General features: G+C 41.7%; 1 long non-coding RNA gene and 2 pseudogenes across 1 annotated transcript in view; 2 read left to right on the top strand and 1 right to left on the bottom strand.

Annotated features, from left to right (window-relative positions):
- The window catches only part of LOC139045444 (uncharacterized), a 41,603-nt gene extending 37,499 nt beyond the window's left edge, over nucleotides 1-4,104 (top strand). Inside the window, exons 3-4 of the long non-coding RNA XR_011503764.1 lie at nucleotides 476-595; nucleotides 3,755-4,104. This is a non-coding gene — a long non-coding RNA (uncharacterized lncRNA). The remainder of the gene's footprint in view (nucleotides 1-475; nucleotides 596-3,754) is intronic.
- Nucleotides 1-21,986, top strand: part of LOC106833794 (cytochrome P450 4B1-like) — a 93,088-nt pseudogene that overhangs the window by 56,738 nt on the left and 14,364 nt on the right.
- Nucleotides 259-9,012, bottom strand: LOC106833899 (cytochrome P450 4A11-like; annotated as a pseudogene).

Below are 21,986 nucleotides of genomic sequence, written 5' to 3'. Positions count from 1 at the left end.
ACTCCTAGAGTGGAGAAAACACCAGAATACACTGAACTTCAGAACAGCACTGACACTGAATTGTGGCAGCCATTTGGAAAAATCAGTGGGTCAAAGTCCCTGTGGTGTTTCCTGAAATGCCACCTTTAATTCGTTCACAGATATCCTTCCCTACACGTTGACATACAATGGCATAACTGCACACACCAATATGAACATAAGACATCGCAAACATCAAGAATGCACCCAGTGACACTCCCCTTGCAAGTACAGGATGCCTCACCTTGATCCTCCTGAGAAGGGCAGGAAAGTGTGGCTGTGTTGAGTAGAACCTGGTGCAAACCAGGAAGGATCAAACACCTGCAGAGAGAGCACTAGGGGTAGGGCAAGTGGGGTCAAGCCCTTCCTTCCAATCCATGACAGGACAGGACTCCTGGAGGTGGGAGGGAGACATGGCATTGGTCTGGAGAGATCATCACTATTCCTCCTCCCATAGGCCATCATATCTCTGGGTTCAGCCACACCTTCAGGCTATGGTGAAGGGCATTAAAGGAAAGCAAGACTATGATTCCTGCAGGGAAGAAGAAGAAGAAAGAAGTCTGATCATACTCATGGGGTGAGTGAGGCCCAGTGCCTCTGCCACCAGGAGGCGTGTACATGCAGGAAAGACTGGGAGCCACTTCCCATCACTCTGAGTGGAATGAGCCTGCTGCTAGAGAGGTGGGGTGGACATGGAAAAGCTCATGTGCACAGATTAGGAGGAGATAACCAGGACCCAGGATTGAGAATCAAGAAAAAATTGGAGGCTTACTTTTTGAAGCAACTCAAGTGAAAATTCACACTAATCAAATGCCATCCATGAGCCCTTGGGAATATGCATTAACACATTCAATCCTCACATCAACCCTCCAAGAAAGTCCCTCATATCCTCATTGTTCAGATGAGGTACCTGAGCCTCAGAGAGACTGGGGTACTTGCCTATGATCACACAGCTAGGATGTGGCAGGGCTGGGATTCAGACCCAATGGCAGGTGAGTCAAAGGGTGGTCTCCAACCATGGCATGGTCTCAGATCTGGTCATCAGCTGCTCTCTGCCATCAACCTGAGGGCTCCTCAGAGACTGGACCATCTGATCCATGACAGTGGATTCCCTGATTTCCCTCATTTGCCTAGACCCCATAAGGAAAGAACTACATCTCCCCCAACCCCTGTCTGTCTCTCCAGCCCTCACATGTCAGGAAATTAGAATTTTAGGGCTAATTCCCAGCCCACATTCAGAGGCTAGCATTTGTTTGTTGAGCTTTTGCTGGGTTAAAGTTCTGTACCTAGCATTTCCTAATTACAAAATAAGGATTGATTTTCTTGAGAGGAAAACAAGAACCAGAGAGCTTCAGAGTTGCTCTAGCTCACATGGATTTCTGATCTTCCTTGTGTTCTCACAGAATGCTCAGGTTAGTGAGTGTGATGCAGTTCATACCTCTGGGTAAGGAGCATCCATCAGGGAAGGTGATGGGCTTGCTGAGCTCTCTGCCAACACCTGGTACTGGTAGATAGAGTCACAGTGCCTCCTTGATGAACATGGTGGTGTTGGACAACTGGTCCAGGCAGCCCCTGAAACCGAAGCCCATCCTGAAGGGTGGGCAGGGTCTGGGCAGACCAGGGGCTTCTCTAGCTGAGTGGGCAGGGCTCTCCCATCTCTTGAGCACTCACCACCTGATGGAGGCGCTATCTCCCAGGAGGCTCAGGATCTCCTCCCAGCACCTCTGCTGATGCTTAGGGTACGTGGCCAGAGCATAGAGGATCCAGGAGATGCCACTGACTGTGGTGTCATGGCCCTTGAACATGAACTTGTCCACCTCAGCACGGAGGTCTGCATCAGACAAGCTGCTCCCATTCTCCATCTGGGGAAGGCATGGCAAGAGTGCAGGGTTTGCCCCATCTTCTGCACTCCTGGGCACATCATCAGGCCTCTTCTACCACACTCACTCTGGCAGTGAGGGGGATGTCCAGGAAATCCAAGTGACTCTTCTTCCTCCTGACCTTCTCCAGCTCTCCCTCCTTCTGCAGGTGAGCCTTCCTCAGCTTGATCACGCAATCTGTGCCAGAACAGTGGTTCCCAGGCAGAGCTGAGAGGTCTGGGTGCTCAGATGCAGAAACCCACAGTAGCCCCATCTTGCCCCTGCCCCAATCTGGGTGCCAAGTGGATCGTGACAAGTATGTGAGTGGGTGTGCACATCAGGGGTGAGAGCTCTAGCATCATCTGATCACAGGTCAGGCCTCCCCTCTATTTAATAGTGCAGGCCATGGAGGCTCTACTTGAATGCTGCTGGGAGGGGTCACATTCAACCATCACCAATATGGTGACACTTGTGAACCCCTGCACAACACCGGTCCCCCTAAAATATTGTTTACTACCCCCCTACACTGGGGCATTACCCAGCATGGTTGTGTCCTAGCTCCTAGAGGGGCAACAGGGGACTGAGCTCTGCCTGAGGTGTCAGGGGTAGTCCCCTTTGGAGGTACCTCATGAATAAGGGGAGTAGCCCAGGAGGTAGAATCCAACCTGTGTTTTGGGCAAGTTGGCAGGTCCAGTGGTTCCAGCAGCCAGCAGGTGTTAGCCTGTTGATGATGTCATTCTGGTAGAAGACATTCCTCACCCATGAAAATCAGACTGTTCAGGTCCCCAATGACCTGGGTGTAGGATTGCAAGTTCCTGAAGGGGAAAGATGAAGAAGAGACTGGTTTGCAGGGAGGCCTCTGACCTGGAGGTGGAGTAGGACTCAGGGTGGAGGTTTCCTCAGTCAGTGGGGACAGACCACACTGAAGCATTGGTCATTGTCATCTCACAGACTTTGAGACCCTCAGCCCCTTATTATAAGTGGTGTGGGCAGCCAGGCTTCTACCTAAACCAGGGATCAGGGATCCATGGCTGGGTCAAGTTTTGATCTATATGGAATTTAACCATTGTTGGGGGCTCTTGACAGAATGCTGTTTTTTGAGCTGTAGCCATCCAAGCTGCCCTATTACCCCTCAGGTAAGTCCACACCAATGGGTAAGAAATAAGACCCTGCAGCAGAAGGGTTATCATGGCCCTGTCTGCTGCCCTGGTGGCTGAAGGCACACTTCATGATGATGTCCAATGTCATCAAGGAGACATGTCCAAAGATCTCCAGAAGCAAGTCCTGGCTGATGAGCTCCTCCCATTTGTCTTGTGGTGGGAAGAGGACATTGACCCTCCTCTGCTCCCCTAGAAGGCCTGTGATGACAAGGTCATGCTCTCTCTCTGTCTTTCTAAATATTCTTTAAGGATTTCCTCACTTTCTAAAAAAGATGCATTACAGCAAATAAGACTATATGCAAGTCTTTGTAATGTGAGGCCTATTTTCTCAGATACTTTAAAAAATAATTAATAATGTCATAATAGTCTGAATTAGTTTTAAATTTTAGGAATTAGTTACAATGATAACCACCTTTTGGCACAGCAGAAAACACTGTTTCCCAGGGGACAGAGGAAGAATCTTTTGTGTTCTGAGAGCTGAGCTAGAACTTAGGGACAGGAGAAGTCTAACTTCAGGGAGCAAACGAGTCAAGGCAAGAAAAATCCTAAGGGATGTGTACTGGAGCTCCCAAGGAAGGAACATCAGGGACTTCAATTCCTTTCATTCCTCAAATGTAAGCTGAGCACAGTTGGTTTGAAATCACAGCCCTAATGGGAAGTGATGTGATGGCAGGACCTGGCTCTGAGAGTGTTGACCTGGTTTCCATTTCCTTCTAGATAGTGGCTCAAATCCATGTAAAAGCCCTGGTCCCCTGGCCAGAGCCCACCTGGGTGATATCCTGGCATGTCCAATCTGCTGCTGAGGCTTCCACTTCCCAGGCCAGCCAGTGTCAGTTTGTCTTGCTGTCCAGTGGAAATGACATTTGCTCTAGTCCACGGTGCTGAAGATGTGGAGGTGTGAGAAGAGTGAACTCTGTTATCCACCATAGCCCTCCTTTCCCTTGGCAATAACCAAGTGTGGATCCAACCTGGCTTGTGAGTACTCTCCTGTCCCATTCACTTTTGGGGAACTCTGTCTCATAATAAGACCTAAGTGCATTATTTTGGGTGGCTGTGTCTGACTGATGTCTGAGGGGCACATGTCTGGACTGGCTTCTGTGAATTGTACTGTGTGCATGCAGGTGAGAAAGGGACGGACTTACCAGCATCACTCAGTGTTGGCCATGAGTGCCACATAGGGCTTCAGGATGTTATAGTGGAAGGCTTGGGTCAGCATCCACTGGGGTTGGAACCAAGTCTTCCCAGGGCCAGAGGAGTAAACCATACCCTGGGCCAGAGATGGGAGTGTGTGTAGGAGTGAGAGACAGGATCAGAGGGATGACTGGGTAGAAACTGGGAGTAACCAAGGGTGTCAGAAGAAGGCCCATCATGGGCAAAGTTAGGAAAGCCAGTAAATTCCAGGACTAAGAATTTCCCCAAATGGCTGGTACATGGAAAGTGATTATGACAGCTGTGAGTTAAAGGTTGGAAAAAAGTAGGGGGCAGCTCATAGAAGGACTTCAATAAAAGTCAGGCTGAGACCATGGTGAGTACTGAGAAGTGATGTGGAAGAAGCTGAACTTCAGGAGGGCTCTCACCACCATTAGGAAGGGGGAGGGTCTTGTTACGGGAAGATAGATGAGGCTTGATTCAGAAAGGAGGGTGGTGACATGGTGGACAGTCACCTGTTATTCTCTGTGAGCCAAAGATACCGCTCTTGGCAAACTAAACTGGCTGTGGACTGCAGTCCTGGTTAGACATACTTACCAATCCAGGGATCCAGGAATCTGTAGGTACCAAGAGATTTGGGGTCTGAAAGGTGAGGCAGTGCATTATAGGAAGGTGGAGGGGACCAAACAAGACCAGTAGCCCCCAGGAGGCAGCTGTAGTTCAGACCATGGGCTACATCCCTTCCTGATGATTATCAGCTGCCAGTTTCTCTCAAACCACCTTCTATTTGCCTTGCATCCCAGATACTCTCTGTCCTGATAGTCACTATGGGCTCAGGAAGGCAAACTCAGAGTCCCAGCAGGAGGGCACCCACAAGACTAGGATGGTGAATCTGTAAGAAACACAGGCTCTGTCCTCAGTGCCAAAGAAAAGACAGAGGCCTGTGATTTTCCTACAATTGGTGGTGGCTTAGCCATCCCATGGCCTAGGACAGGCAACAATTAGAGATGCCAAACCCAAGTCAGTGTGCAAAGGAAACTGTCTTTCAGATCTGGGGCAATTTCCATAACAGATCATCCCCATTTGGTTAAAAAAGAAAGAAAGAAAGAAAAGAAAAAAGAAATTCATCCCCACACAGCTCTTTAAGCCTTCAGTTTAAGTAATGATTGTTGGCCTTAGGCTGGCTTGTGTATTGATGGCTGAACTGTCAGTCTCTTCTGGAATTTCATCGACTCAGGGGCGTGGACCCAAGAGGGAAGAGCTGCCCCAGGGTGTGGGTTTTGCTCTCACCTGATCTCCCCAGGATTGCCTTCATGTAGTCAGGGTATAGACCTCAAAGAGAACCTCACTCCCCCATAAGCAGCGAGGAGAGATACACAGGAATTTCTCTACCCTTTTCATCATCTGTTGAAGCTCCTTATCCTTTTGGAATTGTCATCAAGTGAAAGATAAATCAATAAAATCCCTCTAGTCCCCGTGTTGGAGTGAGAGTGAAGAGTAGGATGGGCACAGGGAGAGAGTTCTAGATCTATCAGCAGAACTAAGAGTTTAGAATGTTTCACATGACCTGGGCTCTGCTCCAGACTTTGCTGGCTGTCCAGGTTTTGTCCTAAGGCCGGATTATGTCTCATTGTTGGCAAAGCTATGGGCCTTCACTCCAGACTGCCTAGAGAAACTTGGTCAGGGATGGACTCCACAGTGTAACACATATGGAAGTCATTACATTTACATGAATGATTTGTATGACAACATGTATCACTTGGTAAGCAGTTTTGCTGTACACTTTTGTTTATTTAGAGAATATGATGGATTATATTTAAAATTTAAATTTATATATTAATTTTATTTTCCCATATTGGTTGTTATATATTTTCAACATTATCCCAGTGTTACCATCATATTGTGTTTTTGTCGTTCCCCAGGACAGAAATCAAGAGAGAGAACAAACGGAAGTAGAAAAATAAAAGTTTATTAGCTTGTGTACAGGGGAGGCACAAGGAAGCCAGTGCATGAAAGAAAGGGGCAGGTGACTGGCTCATTAGGTAGCAGGTTTGTGGGGCTTCTATTAGGCAAAGGTTAGGGAGGAGGGCCTTGTCGTGGGATGTAGAGGTGGGGTTGTTCTGTGCCTGCGCTATTGTGCAGCATGCTACTACATGCAACGTGTGTATCACTAGCATGCTAGCTCTCCACCCCTGGGGGTGATTTTTACCGTGCTGATGGGGCTAGGGTCACCTTCTGTAGACTCCTGGGTGCTAGGGTGCATGTGTAAGCCCAGGAAAGTCCAGAGCCTAAGCAATGTGGATCTTGGTGGTTTCTGTCTGATTGTCCCAGCTTGTTGATTGGTTAGTGGCCTGATCTTATTAGGCCAGGGGCTTTGCAGATGGCCCTGTCTCACTAGGCTGGTTCCTGTCTCACCAGCATACATGTATATGTTTGTTAATATAAAATAGTGTTGGGATATATATGGCTAAGTGAAAACATTTAATACAAAATTATGTGTATACTGTTATTTTACATATTGGATATGCACACACTTGTAGAATAAAGTCTGGATGTATCCATATGAAAATGGTGTTGAATGAAGATTTTGATTTGGGGGTTTTTAAATCTCCTTTTCCCTTAACAAGAAAAAGAAACTTTTGTGAGCTTCCCATTGTCTACAGCACTCTTTTTAAACTCCTCAGTGTGGATCACAAAGGACTTTGCTTTCCAACTTTACATTCTCTGTTCTTGCCTCTTGCCATGCTGGCTATTCCACCAGGACCTGTTGCTCCATCCCCAAGATGCTGCTGCCAGTGCTCCTGACACCAGCTAACCCTGCTTACCCTTGTAGGCCTTGGCACACATTCTTTCCTCTACTTGGAGTGCCCTCCTCTTTGATACAGAGCCACTGCCTTTCCTCAACTTTTAAGACAGCTTTGTTTTATCACCTCTGGAATTCTGGTAGGTATTTGCTCCTGTAAAAGTTCCAGTTAGTCACCTCTTCTTTGTTTCAACTGCTTCTATGTAACTGAAAGCACCTATCTGCTACATTGCTATCCAATCTCTGTCTACCTCCTTCTGACAATCAGGATTCACATGTTCTGAGGCAACCTACCTTTCTGTGGGACAGGTTCCTTCATTCAGCACATATTCATTGAGGATTTACTATGTTCCAGGCACAGGTTTAAGTACTGAATTAGAATATGACTATAGAATCTTACCTGTTTGGAGCTTCTGGCCCAGTTGGAGAGACAGAAACATTGAGGCCATGACATACAGAATAATTAATGCTGTGATGGAAGGAAGCCCAAGACTCCAGGGAAGCTTTGGGGAAGGAGGGCCTAACTCAGAAGTGAACATGAGAAAGGTCTTCCTCATGTACTTGCTCACTCATCAAGTCATCATTTACCAAGATGCTACTGGGTTACAAAGATGAATCAGAGGTGATCTCTCCCAGAAGGAGCTCACAGCTATGACACTGCAGACAAAAATAGCTGAATAACACCAGCACTGCTTTATGAGAAGCAGTGTCTGTGGGGAAAAGGGTTGTCTCCCCTGCTCCTGGGAGACCCAGAAAGACATCTCAGAGGAGGTAGTTTGGGCTGGACCTTGGTAGATGGACATGTGAGGGACAAGATCATTCTGGGTAGAGGGCATAGTGTGAGCAGAGACCCAGAGGCTGGAATGCACAGGGAGGTAGGGAGGACAATGAGTAACTTAGGGTCAAGCAAGAGATTAGGAAGGAGAAAGGAGAGAGGTATTGGGGCCAGCCCATATGCGACTTTGTCTGTTTCAAGTTCCCATCTTTGACTCCACTCTACTATAATCATGTTGCCTCCATCTCTGAGGAAAGAGGCATCTCAGCTCTCTGCAGCCTCTCTTTTCCTCCTAATGTTTGTTCACCTCTGTGCCAGGCTCTGTGCAGTATAGTGAGGTGAGGGGGATTATATGCTCAGTTCCAAGAATTCACAGTCCAGGGTATGAGGGAGGAGAGCAAGCAGGCAACCTCATCCTGTTAATGGTGCAACTCAAATGTCAGAACTCCTTACATGGGGCCATCCTGGAAACCTTCTCTCCCATGTGTGCCAGTGACTTGTCAGCATTTTAGCACTGAAATTATCAGTCTGGAAAATCCCCCAGTCTTGGGCAAACCAAGTCAGTTGGCCCATTGCATCTGACAGCAGCCCCCCAGCCCAACAAGTGAGCTTCTTTTCCTGTGACCTGACACCTTCTTAGATTCCTGTCTATAATCTCCACAGACTGAACCCCATGGGGCAGGAATCCATAGAATGATATCTGTGTTCCCGGGCAAGCTCATGGCCAGGCAGACAGGATGGGGTCGAGTGACTAGTGCAAGGAAGCATCTAGAAGCCTGTTCTGTGAGAACAGCTGAAGCTGCTCAGCCTAGAGGGGGGAGATTCAGGCAGGAACAGTCATTGTCCTAAAGTGCAAGGCTGTCAGTCAAAGGAAGTGCTCAGGCTTCCTGTGAGGGAGTGAGCTCCCTGGACTGGGATGAGGAGCCGAGACCTGAGAAGTAAGGCTTTTCCCAGGGGCCACGTGCTCATCACACAACATGGCTTTGTCAGATGGACCTGCTGACCAGGCTCTCAGAGCCCTGGCCCTTCCTACCTCCCGGCTGTGCCTGTAGAGCCAGTGGGAAGGAGGGCACGGGAACTCCTGGGAGGCTTTGAGCAGCCACTGTCTGCGCAGGTAGAGCTGGGCGGCCTTGAGCAGCAGCAGAACCAGGCCGAGCAGGGAGGCCACTTGCAGGAGCCCAGAGATACTGCCCAGAGGTCTGGGGGGGATCAGCCCAGAGACACTCATGGTGCAGAGGCTTCTGGAGCACTGACTTCCCTGACCGTTGCAACCTCCCCTGCTCACCCCAGACCAAGTTATTTAAAAGAGATTTTCCCCACCCACCAGCAGTGAGAGTGAAGGGTGAGGGCAGAGCTTAGATCTGGGCCACCACAGTTGATTAACTGTGGAGGATCCACCTTGGGAAACAGTGGGAGAAAAGCTTTCTCAGCTGACAGTGAAAATGGCCCAGTACATATCGACTTTCCACTCATCAGTTTCCTACCCAAACATTCAATATGCACCTACTGTTTGTCAGGCAGGATGCTAGGTGCTGGGACATAACTGCAAGCAAAACAGACATGGACTCTAACTTCAAGGAATTCACAGTCTAGTTTACTATATTCCAATAATGTTCATTCAGTAGCGCTTTTTTATCACATGATCAAATGGAATTCTTAATTTGATATGCACATTCAGACCCTAATATCAGCCAATCTTTCAATATTTTACTTTTATATCTTATTACAATACTAATTTTAGTTACCACTATCAACCTCTTTCAACTATTGGATTAGAAGGAGTGCAAATTATGTCATTTCTGTTAACTTGATGGTGGTATGGATGAACCGATACTAATCCAGCAGTCCTTGGAGAACTTTTTTATAATTACATTGGAACAATTGACTTCACAATGCAATAGCAATAGCACGATTCCTTCTCCATTCAAATGCATGAGAATTTCAACAAATTCTTATACTATCTTAATTATGTTGTTTTCCCATTAACAGGTCTACTTTTAACTACAACCAGAAAATCTGCACAATTGGTACTATTTCTCTCACTTCCTTCATCTATGAAGGCCAATGCCTTCTAGGATCTTCAGTCCTACTTCACTGAGTACTATAGTTGTAGCAGGAGTACTTTCACACTTCACTTGGGAGCCTGTATACATTGTTTACTGCAACCTGTTCTTAAACACAAAATATTTTAAAAGCAACAGCTTTCTCTTGACAAACCTTCGTCCAGATTTACCAAGAAAAAAAGAGATGACTCAAATGAATAAAATCAGAAATGAAAAAGGAGACCTTATAACCGATACCACAGAAATACAAAGGATCATAAGAGACTGCTATGAACAATTATATGCCAGTAAATTAGACAACCTAGAATAAATGTATAAATTCCTAGAAATATACAACCTACCAACACTTCATCATGAAGAAATAAGAAATCTGAACAGACTGCTTACTAGGAACGAGATTGAATTAGCAGTCAAAGGCCTTCCAACAAACAGAAGTCCAGACCAGAAGACTTCACTGGTGAATTGTATCAACAATTTAAGGAAGAATTAATGCAAAACATTTAAAGAAAAATTATTTCCAATCATTCTCAAACCATTCCAAAAAATAGAAGAGGAGGGAATACTTCCAAACTCATTTTACAAGGCCAGAATTGCCCTGATACCAAAACCAGACAAAGGTGTCACAAGAAAGGGAAATTGCAGGCCAGTATCCCTGATGAACATAGACACAAAAATTTTCAACAAAATGTTAGCAAGCTGAATTCCAGAATACATTATAAAAATCATTCATCATGATCAAGTGAGATTTATTCCAGGGATGCAAGGACAGTTCCATATCCATAAATCAACTAATGCAATACACCACATTAACAAAACCAAGGATACAAATCATATGGTCAGGTCAATAGATGCATACAAAGCATTTGACAAAATTAAACATCCATTTATGATAAAAACTCTATTGGGTGGGTATACAGGGAGTATACCTCAATATAATAATGACCATATATTACAAACCCACAGCTAACATCATACTCAGTGGTGAACAGCTGAAAGCTTTTCCTCTAAGATCAGGAACAAGACAAAGATTCTCACTCTCACCACTTTTATTCAACATAATATTGGAAGTCCTGACCAGAACAATTATGGAAGAAAAAGAAATAAAAGTCATCCAAATTGGAAAAGAAGAGGTAAAACTGTCACTGTTTGCAGATAACATGATGTTATATATAGACTCCACAAAAAATCTGTTAGAACTAACACGCAAATTCAGTAAAGTTGCAGGATACAAAATCAGTATACAAAAATTTGTTTGGTTTCTATACATTCTATAAATGTTGGGTTCATGTCTAATAATGAACCATGAGAAAGGGAGATTAAGAAAACAATCCCATTTACAATTCTATCAAAAAGAATAAAAAACCAAGGAATAAATTTAACTAAAGAGGTGAAAGACTTGTACACTGAAGACTATAAGACATGGATGAAAGAAATTGAAGAAGATGCAAATAAATGGAAAGATATTCCATGCTCATAGATTGAAAGAATTAATATTGTTAAAATGTCCATACTATCCAAAGCAATCTACAGACTTGATGCAACCCGTATCAAAATTCCAATGGCATTTTTCACAGAAAAAGAACAAACAATCCTAAAATTTATATGAAGCCACAAAAGACCCTGCATAGCCAAAGCAATATTGGGAAAGAAGAACAAAGCTGGAGACATCATTCTCCCTGATTTCAAACTATATTATAAAGCTATAGTAATGAAAACAATATGTTATTGGCATTAAACCAGACACATAAATCAATGGGACAGAATAGAGAGCCCAGAAATAAACCCACACATATATGGCCAATTAATTTACAGCAAAGGAGCCAAAAATAAAAATGGGGAAAGGACAGTCTCTTCAATAAATGGTGTTGGAAATACTGAGCAGCCACATGCAAAATAATGAAACTGGACCATTATCTTATATGATACACAAAAATTAACTCAAAACGGATTAAAGACTTGAACCTAAAACATGCAAACATAAAACTCCTAGAAGAAACACAGAGGGTAAGATCCTTGGCATCATTTGGCAAGTATTTTTTGGATTTCACAGCAAAGGCAACAGAAGCAAAAACAAATGGGACCATATAAAACTAAAAAGCATCAACAAAATGAAAAGGCAACCTATGAATTGGGAGAAAGTATTTGCAAATCATATCTGCTAAGGGGTTAATATCCAAATATATAAAGAACTTATACAACTTGATAGCAATAAAAACCCAAACAATCTGGTTAAAAAGTGAGCAGAGGGGAGGGGGGTGGAGCAAAATGGCGGGGTGAGCTGACCCGGGATTCTCTCCCCTCCAAAATACAACAAAAGGTTGGAAGAACTGAATTTCAGAGAATAAACATAATGCCAGCTCGTTAGAGACCTACAATACCAAGAAGGTGGAGATCATAAACCTTGCTTACACCTTCGGAGGCCCTAGAACGGTAGGAGAGAACATCGCTCCCTCCCTTAGAGTCTGCGATCGCTGCGGCGCGGGTCGGGAAGGAGTGGGGGAAGGGCCGCGCGACCAGGGGATCATCCAGGACTCCTGCCGCTCATTCAGTGGAGACCCGCTGACGGGGGAAAGCTTCCGTCCACGGGGACCCCATAAATCAAGGGCCTTGGGAGACCAGAGAACAGAATTGATTTGAACCCAGACTGGCGCATGTAACAGCCCCTCCCCCCCAGCAAAGCCAGTGGGCGCAGCCATCTTGCCCCAAGGGGGAGAGCTCATAACATGCTGCTCTTGACCCCCATCTTGTGGTGACAGGCTGTAACTGCAACTGAATTCTACCACCATGAGAAAAAACCACTCCTCTACCATCCAGCAATTTATAAAAGCCCCAGACCAGAAGGAAAACAATAAAAACATAGAATTAAGCCCTGAGGACTTGGAATTAGGTAAACTAAGTGATAATGAGTTCAGAGCAGCTATAATCAAAAAACTCAATGAGGTAGAGAGGAAGATAGAGAAACAAGCCAAGTTCTGGAGTTACTTCACAAAAGAGATTGAAATCGTAAAGAAGAATCAAACAGAATTACTTGAGATGAAAAACACAATGGACCAGATAAAACAGAATATGGATTCCCTGAATGCCCGTGTAGACAACATAGAGGAGAAAATTAGCATAATCGAAGATAGACAGGCTGAATGGCACCAGACAGAGGAAGAAAGAGAACTAAAGAATTTTAAAAAATGAGGAAAATCTCCGAGAGATAATGGATTCAATGAGGAGTAAGAACATAAGGATCATAGGAATTCCCGAGAATATGGAAAAGGAAAATGGAGCAGAAAGTGTGCTTAACGAAATTATTGAAGAGAACTTCCCAGATCTAGGGATTGATGGAGAAATGTGTGTAGAGGAGGGTTTTAGATCTCCTAGATTTGTCAATGTAAAAAGAGCTACCCCACAGCACATAGTAGTAAAGTTGGCAAAAAGGAATGATAAGGAAAGAATACTCAGGGAAGTAAGGGAAAAAAAAAGAGAATAACCTATAAAGGAGCCCCTATCAGACTGTCAGCGGATTTCTCTACAGAAACCCTATAAGCTAGGAGAGAATGGAGTGACATATTCAAAGCTTTAAAGGATAAAAATCTTCAGCCAAGAATACTCTATCCAGCAAGAATTTCCTTCAGATATGAGGGAGAAATTAAATCTTTTCCAGACAAACGAAAGTTAAGGGAATTTGTAATCAAAAGCCCTCCATTACAAGAAATCCTCAAGAAGGCTCTCATACCTGAAAAAAGAAAAAAGGGAGAAAGGGGACACAATCCACAGACTAGGGAGACTGATGGATAGAACCAGAACAGGATAGCAAATATTCAATTATAGCATTAGGCTAAAGGTAAGGAAACTACCAAAACAAGGAAGATCTTAGCACTCTAACTACCAATTAATAAGACGAGTTGGAATAAAAAATGAAAATAATTATTTAGGAGGGGAAGAGCAAAGGGTCTAAATCAGTATTGGTCAAGTAAGTAAGAGACCACCAGAGAATAGACTATATTATACACGAGATTCTAAATACAAACTTCAAGGTAGACACTAAAATAAAGTACAGAACAGAGTCACAAATCATAAATAAGGAAAAATCTAAGAAAACCAGCATAAGAAATTGCAGTATTAAATGGGTAGTCTAAAGCAAACAGGAAAAGAAACGCAGGAAAACAAGATAATGAGCGACAGATTAACAGCACTAAGTCCACATGCATCAATAATCACTCTCAATGTGAACGGATTGAACTCTCCAATAAAAAGACACAGAATGGCAAAACGGATGAAAGAACACGATCCAACAATTTGTTGCCTCCAGGAAACACATCTCAGCCCAAAGGACAAACACAGACTCAGGGTGAAGGGGTGGAGGACAATACTTCAAGCAAATAGCAAGGAAAAAAAGGCAGGTGTTGCAATTCTCATATCAGACCAAGTGGATTTCAAAATAAGACAGGTAAAGAGAGACACAGAGGGACAATATATAATGATCAAAGGGACACTTCATCAAGAAGAAATAACGCTTATAAATATCAATGCACCCAACACAGGAGCACCAAGATTCATAAAGCAACTATTAAAAGACCTAAAGGAAGATGTGAAAAACAAAAGAATAATAGTAGGGGACCTCAACACCCCACTCACATCAATGGACAGATCATCCAGACAGAAAATCAACAAGGAAATAGTGGAGCTGAATGAAAAACTAAAACAATTGGACTTAATAGGCATATATAGATCACTTCATCCTGAAAGAGCTGAATACACATTCTTCTCAAGTGCACATGGAACATTCTCTAAGATAGACCATATGTTGGGAAACAAGACAAGCCTCTACAAATTTAAAAAAATTGAAATAACAACAAGCATCTTCTCAGATCATAGTGCTATAAGGCTAGAAATTAATTACAAGAAAAAAGCTGAGAAAGGCACAAAGATGTGGAGACTAAACAACACACTACTGAACAAGCAATGGCTCATTGAAGAAATTAAAGAAGAAATCAAAAAATACCTGGAAACAAATGAAAATGATAGGATGCCATACCAACTCATATGGGATACAGCAAAAGCTGTATTAAGAGGAAAATTCATCGCAATACAGGCACATCTTAACAAACAAGAAAAATCCCAAATAAGCAACCTGAAAGCATACCTAACTGAACTAGAGAAAAAAGAACAAATGAAGCCCGAAGGCAGCAGAAGGAGAGAAATCATAAAAATCAGAGCAGAAATAAATACTATTGAAATGAAAAAGGCAGTAGAAAGGATCAATGAGACAAAGAGCTGGTTTTTTGAGAAGATAAATAAAATTGACAAACCACTAGCCAGACTTACAAAGAAAAAAGGGAGAAAGCTCAAATAAACAAAATCAGAAATGAGCGAGGAGAAATAACAACAGACTCTGCGGAAATACAACAGATTATAAGAGAATACTACAAAAAACTATACACCAACAGAATGGATTACCTAGAGGAAATGGATAAATCCTTGGACTCCTACAATCTCCCAAAGCTCACTCAAGAAGAGGCAGACAATTTGAACAGACCAATCACAAGGAAAGAGATTGAAAGAGCAATCAAAAACATCCCAAAGAATAAAACCCCAGGACCAGATGGCTTTCCTGGGGAATTCTACCAAACTTTCAGAGAGGATTTAATATCTATCCTTTTCAAGCTATTCCAAAAAATTAGAGAGGATGGAGCACTTCCTAACACATTCTATGAGGCCAAAATCACGCTGATACCAAAACCTGACAAGGAAGCCATGAAAAAATAGAAGTACAGGCCAATATCACTGATGAACATAGATGCAAAAATTCTAAACAAAATTTTGGCAACCCGAATTCAGCAATTCATCAAAAGAATCATACATCATGATCAGGTGGGATTCATACCAGGGACACAGGGATGGTTCAACATCCACAAATCAATCAACGTGATACACCACATCAACAAACTGAGGAATAAAACCCACATGATCATCTCAATAGATGCAGAGAAGGCATTTGACAAGATCCAACAGCCATTTATGATAAAAACTCTGAATAAAATGGGTGTAGAAGGAAACTACCTCAACAATAATAAAGGCCATATACGACAAACCCATAGCCAACATCATACTCAATGGGCAAAAACTGAACGCCATCCCCCTGAAAACAGGAACGAGACAAGGATGCCCTCTATCACCACTCTTATTTAACATAGTACTGGAGGTCCTGGCCAGAGCAATCAGGCAAGAAAAAGGAATAAAAGGAATCCAAATAGGGAGGGAAGAAGTGAAACTCTCGCTGTTTACAGATGACATGATCTTATATATAGAAAACCCCAAAGAATCCATTGGAAAACTGTTAGAAGTAATCAACAACTGCAGCAAAGGTGCAGGGTATAAAATCAATTTGCATAAATCAGTAGCATTTCTATACTCCAGTAATGAACCAACAGAAAAAGAACTCAAGAACACAATACCATTCACAATTGCAACAAAAAGAATAAAATACCCTGGGGTAAATTTAACTAAGGAAGTGAAGGACCTATATAATGAAAATTACAAGGCCTTTCTGAGAGAATTGGATGAGGACATAAGGAGATGGAAAGACATTCCATGTACATGGATTGGAAGAATAAACATAGTCAAAATGTCCATTCTACCTAAAGCAATCTACAGATTCAACACCATCCCAATCAGAATCCCAACGACATTCTTTACAGAATTAGAACAAAGAATCCTAAAATTCATATGGGGCAACAAAAGACCCCAAATTGCTAAAGCAATCCTGAGAAAAAAGAACAAAACAGGAGGCATCACAATCCCTGACTTCAAAACATACTACAAAGCTACAGTAATCAAAACAGCATGGTACTGGTACAAAAACAGGTGCACAGATCAATGGAACAGAATTGAAAACCCAGAAATCAAACCACACATCTATGGACAGCTTATCTTTGACAAAGGAGCTGAGGGCATACGATGGAGAAAAGAAAGTCTTTTCAACAAATGGTGGTGGGAAAACTGGAAAGCCACATGTAAAAGAATGAAAATTGACCATTCTTTTTCACCATTCACCAAAATAAACTCAAAATGGATCAAAGACCTAAAGGCAAGACCTGAAACAATAGGCTTCTGGAAGAAAACGTAGGCAGTACACTTTTTGACATCAGTATTAAAAGGATCTTTTCGGACACCATGCCTTCTCAGAGAAGGGAAACAATAGAAAGAATAAATAAATGGGACTTCATCACATTAAAGAGATTCTTCAAGGCAAATGAAAACAGGATTGAAACAAAAAAACAACCCACTAACTGGCAAAAATATTTGCAAGTCATATATCTGACAAAGGCTTAATATCCATAATATATAAAGAACTCTCGCAACTCAACCACAAAACATCAAACAACCCAATCAAAAAATGGGCTGGAGACATGAACAGACATTTCTCCAAAGAAGATATACTGATGGCCAATAGGCACATGAAAAGATGCTCATCATCGCTCATCATCAGGGAAATGCAAATCAAAACTACACTAAGATATCACCTTACACCTGTTAGAATGACAAAAATATCTAAAACTAATAGCAACAAATGTTGGAGAGGTTGCGGAGAAAAAGGAACCCTCATACACTGCTGGTGGGAATGCAAACTGGTGCAGCCACTATGGAAAACAGTATGGAGATTCCTCAAAAAATTAAAAATAGAACTACCATACGATCCAGCCATCCCACTACTGGGTATTTATCAAAAGAGCTTGAAGTCAGCAATCCCAAAAGTCCTATCCACCCCAATGTTTATTGCAGCACTGTTTACAATAGCCAAGACGTGGAAGCAACCTAAGTGTCCAGCAACAGATGAATGGATAAAGAAGATGTGGTACATATATACAATGGAATACTACTCAGCTGCATAACAGAACAAAATCATTCCATTTGCAATAACATGGATGGACCTTGAGAGAATTATGTTAAGTGAAATAAGCCAGCGAGAGTAGGACAATCTGTGTATGACTCCACTCATATGAGGAATTTAAAATTATGGACTAAGAACAGTTTAGTGGATACCAGGGGAAAGGTGGGGTGGGGGGTGGGCACAAAGGGTGAAGTGGTGCACCTACAACATGACTGACAAACATTAATGTACAACTGAAATTTCACAAGATTGTAACCTATCAATAACTCAATTTAAAAAAAAAAGTGAGCAGAGGATCTGAATAGACTTTTTTCCAAAGAAGACATACAGATGGCCAAGAAATACATGAAAAGGTCATCAACATCACTAATTATCAGAGAAATACAAATCAAAGCCACAATGAGATATCACCTCACACCTGTTAGAATGGACATGACCAAAAAGACAAGAAAATAAGTGTTGGCAAGGATTTGGAGAACTCTTGTGCAGTGTTGGTGGGAATGTAAATTGGTGCAACAACTATGGAAAACAGGATAGAGGTTTCTCGAAAAATTAAAAATAGAGCTACCATATAATCCAGCAATTCCACTTTTGGATATTTATTCAAGGGAAACAAAAACACTACCTTGAAAATATGCAAGTACTCCCATGTTCATTGCAACATTATTCACAATAGCCAAGATATGGAAACAACCTAAGTGTCCATCAACAGATGAACAGATAAAGAAAATGTGACATATATATATAATGGAATATTATAATATATAATATAATATACAGGAATATATATAATTTATTATTATTCAGTAATAAAGAAGAAAGAAATCTTGCCATTTGCAACAACATGGATGGACCTTGAAAGCATTATGCTAAGTGAAATAACTCAGACAGAGAAAGACAAATATCATACAACCTCACTTATATGTGGAACCTAAAAATCCAAAAAAAACTGAGCTCAGAGATACAGAGAACAAATTGGTGGTTGCCAGAGGTGGGTGGATGAAATGGGTGAAGGGAGTCAAATGGTACAAATTTTCAGTTATAAAATAAATAAATCATGTGTGTGTCATGTACAGCATGATGACTATAGTTATCAATACTGTACCACATATTTGAAAGACAGAAAGAAAGTAGATCTTAAAAGTTTTCATCCCAAGAAAAAGAAATTTTAGTGGGCCAGCCCCGGTGGCCTAATGATTAAGTTCAGCCTGCTCCACATCAGCGGCCCAGGTGTGATTCCTGGGCATGGACCTACACCACTCATCAGTCAGTGGCCATGCTGTGGCAGTGCCTCACCTACAAAAAGAGGAAGATTGGCAGCAGATGTTAGCTCAGGATGAATCTTCCTCAGCAAAAAAGAGAAAAGTTAACTATGTATGGTGACAGATGTTAACTAGACTTATTATGGTGATCATTTTGCCATATATACAAATATTGCATTATTGTGTTGTAACCTGAAACTAATATAATGTTATACATCAATTATATGTCAGTTTAAAAAAAGAAAAAAATTGTTGCTTTCTCAATCTCCTATCAACTAGGCTTAATAATCATAACTATTGGCATAAATCAGTCATACCTAGTATTTAAAAATAACTGTACATGAGCATTCTTTAAAGCTATATTATTCTTATGCTCTAGATCCATTATTCAAAATTTAAATGATGAGCATGAACTTCAAAATCTAAGATCATTTAAGCTCTGGCTTTTGCTACATCTTCCCTAAATATTGGAAGCCTAGAACTATCAGATATACCATTCCTGACAGGCTTCTATTCTAAAGAAATGAAAACAGAATTAAGGCCAACTTTTCAAAAGTGCTTTATATTAGATCAATGAAGTAATCTTAATCTAAATAATAAACATCAGCCCTGCCCCAAAATTGGGCTTATTAAATTGGGAGAACCTGGTAATTGTGTAAAACTTAAACCTTTGTAATCAGACATGCACCTCTTCTTCTTGACAATATGTTCATTATTAATAACATATCATTAGTTATTCCTATTTAATTAGCCATAGCATTCTTAATATAGTTGTATAAAAAGTTTTAGGTATACACAACTTCAAAAAGGAATTAATGCTACTGACCCTTATAATCTACTATAACCAATTGCCAAAGCCATAAAACTATTTTTAAAGAATCATTATAACTGTGAACTTCCTCTTTATCAATATCACTGCATGAATTCTATTGTTTATCTTAATAATAACACTACAATTCCCTTACCTATTCTATATCCACTATTTAAGATAAACTTAGGGATAGTGTTTATTCTGTCAATATCGAGCTGGCTATATACTCCATCCTAAGATCAGGAGGAGCTTCACATTCAAAATATGTCTTAAATTGGTACATTAGGAGCAGCTGCACAGTTTCATATGAAGTAAATTAGCAATCATCTTATTATCAGTTACATTAGTAAGTGGGTTATTTACACTATTTAGCTTTACCATTACTCAAGAATGTTTATGATCAATTTTCCCATCATGGCCACTTACAATAATGAGATTTATTTCAACTTTAAAAGAAACTAGTTGATCTCCCTTTGACTTAATTGAAGGGGAATCAGAGCTTTAATCTGACTTTCATGTTAAACATGCAGCTGAACTATTTGCCTGTTCTTCTTAGCTGAATATGCTAATATCATCATGATAAATACTCCTAGAGAAATTTAATTTTTAGGAGAATTTCATAACGTTTATATTCCAGACATTTACATAATTGTTTTTATTTTATTCTATTTTGAGGAAGATTAACCTTGAGCTAACATCTACACCAATCCCCCTCTTTTTGCTGAGGAAGACTGGCCGTGAGCTAACACCCATGCCCATCTTCCTCTACTTCATATGTGGGATGCCTACCACAGCATGGCTTGACAAGTGGTGCATAGGTGCACGCCCGGGATCTGAACCTACGGACCCCGGGCCACAAAAGTGGACCATGCACATTTAACCACTGAGCCACCGGGCTGGCCCCTGATTTTATTTTTAAGACTTTACTGTTAACAATTCTATTTGTATGTAACCTACTATTTCATTATGGCCATCTCATACATTTCCCATGAAAGGATTTTTTGGCCCTAACCTTAGCCCTACGTATGTGACATGTTTCAAGCTGCATTATATTATCACAATCCCACCACAATCACAAAAAAAGAGTTATTCTAGTTTTACACCAATGGCATTTAGGTGACATTTTGGGCATGAGTTAATGCCGTAAACGGTTGAGGCTTTCGGAATGTTGAAATGGGGTGAACGTATTTTGCATGAGGGCAGAACATAAATCTTTGAGTGTCACAGGGCAGACTATAGTAGGCTGAATAATGACCTCTAAAGACCTAATCCTGAGAATCTGTAAGTTTACATTATTTGGGAAAAGGGCCTTGGCAGATGTGATAACTTAAAGATCTTGTGCTGGGGAAATTATCCTGGGTTATCAAGCTGGGCCCTAAATGCAGAGAGAGATTTGACACACACAGAGGAGAAGACAGCATGAAGATGGAGCAGAGGGAGATCTGAGATGCTGACCTTAAAGACTGGGGAGATGCAGCCATAAGCCAAGGATGCTGACAGCGGCAGGAAATGGATTCTCCAGTAGAGCCTCTGGAGGGAGCATAGCCCCACTGACACTAGTTTTGGTCCAGGATACTGATTTCAGACTTCAGGCCTCCAGAACTGTGGGAGGATAAATTTCTATTTTAAATGACCATGTTTGCGGTGATTTGTTACAACAGCCTTAGAATTTTTGTACCAGAGGTGGGGATGTTGCTGTAACAAATATCTAAAAGTGTGGAAGTGGCTTTGAAGTTGAATAATAAGTAGAGGCTGGAAGAATTTTGAAGGACACAATAGAAAAAGCCTAGACTGCCTTAAACATATTATTGTAGAAATATGAACATCAAAGATGCTTTGGTGAGGATTCAGACAGAAGTGTGAAGCATGGAAAGAAATGCTTATATTATCTTAGAGAATATACATATCATCATAACAGAAGGTTGGTAGAAATGTAAACATTAAGGGCACCTCTGATGATGGTTCAGAAGGAAATGAGGAACATGCTACTGGAAACTGGAGAAAAGCAAACCTTGTTGTATAGAGGCAGGAAACTTAGCTGAATTATGTCTTACACTTGTGTGGGAAGAAGAACTCATAAGCAATGAGCTTGGATATTTAGCTGATGAGATTTCCAAGCAAAGTGTTGAAGATAACACATTCAGCATTTTGATTTGGGAGATTATCCTGGATTATCAAAGTGGGCCTTAAGTGAAATCATTTGT

This window comes from Equus asinus, chromosome 5, assembly GCF_041296235.1.
Source record: "Equus asinus isolate D_3611 breed Donkey chromosome 5, EquAss-T2T_v2, whole genome shotgun sequence".
Taxonomy (NCBI): domain Eukaryota; kingdom Metazoa; phylum Chordata; class Mammalia; order Perissodactyla; family Equidae; genus Equus; species Equus asinus.
The sequence above is the reverse complement of the archived record's forward strand: the minus strand, read 5'-3'. Positions and strand labels throughout refer to the sequence as shown.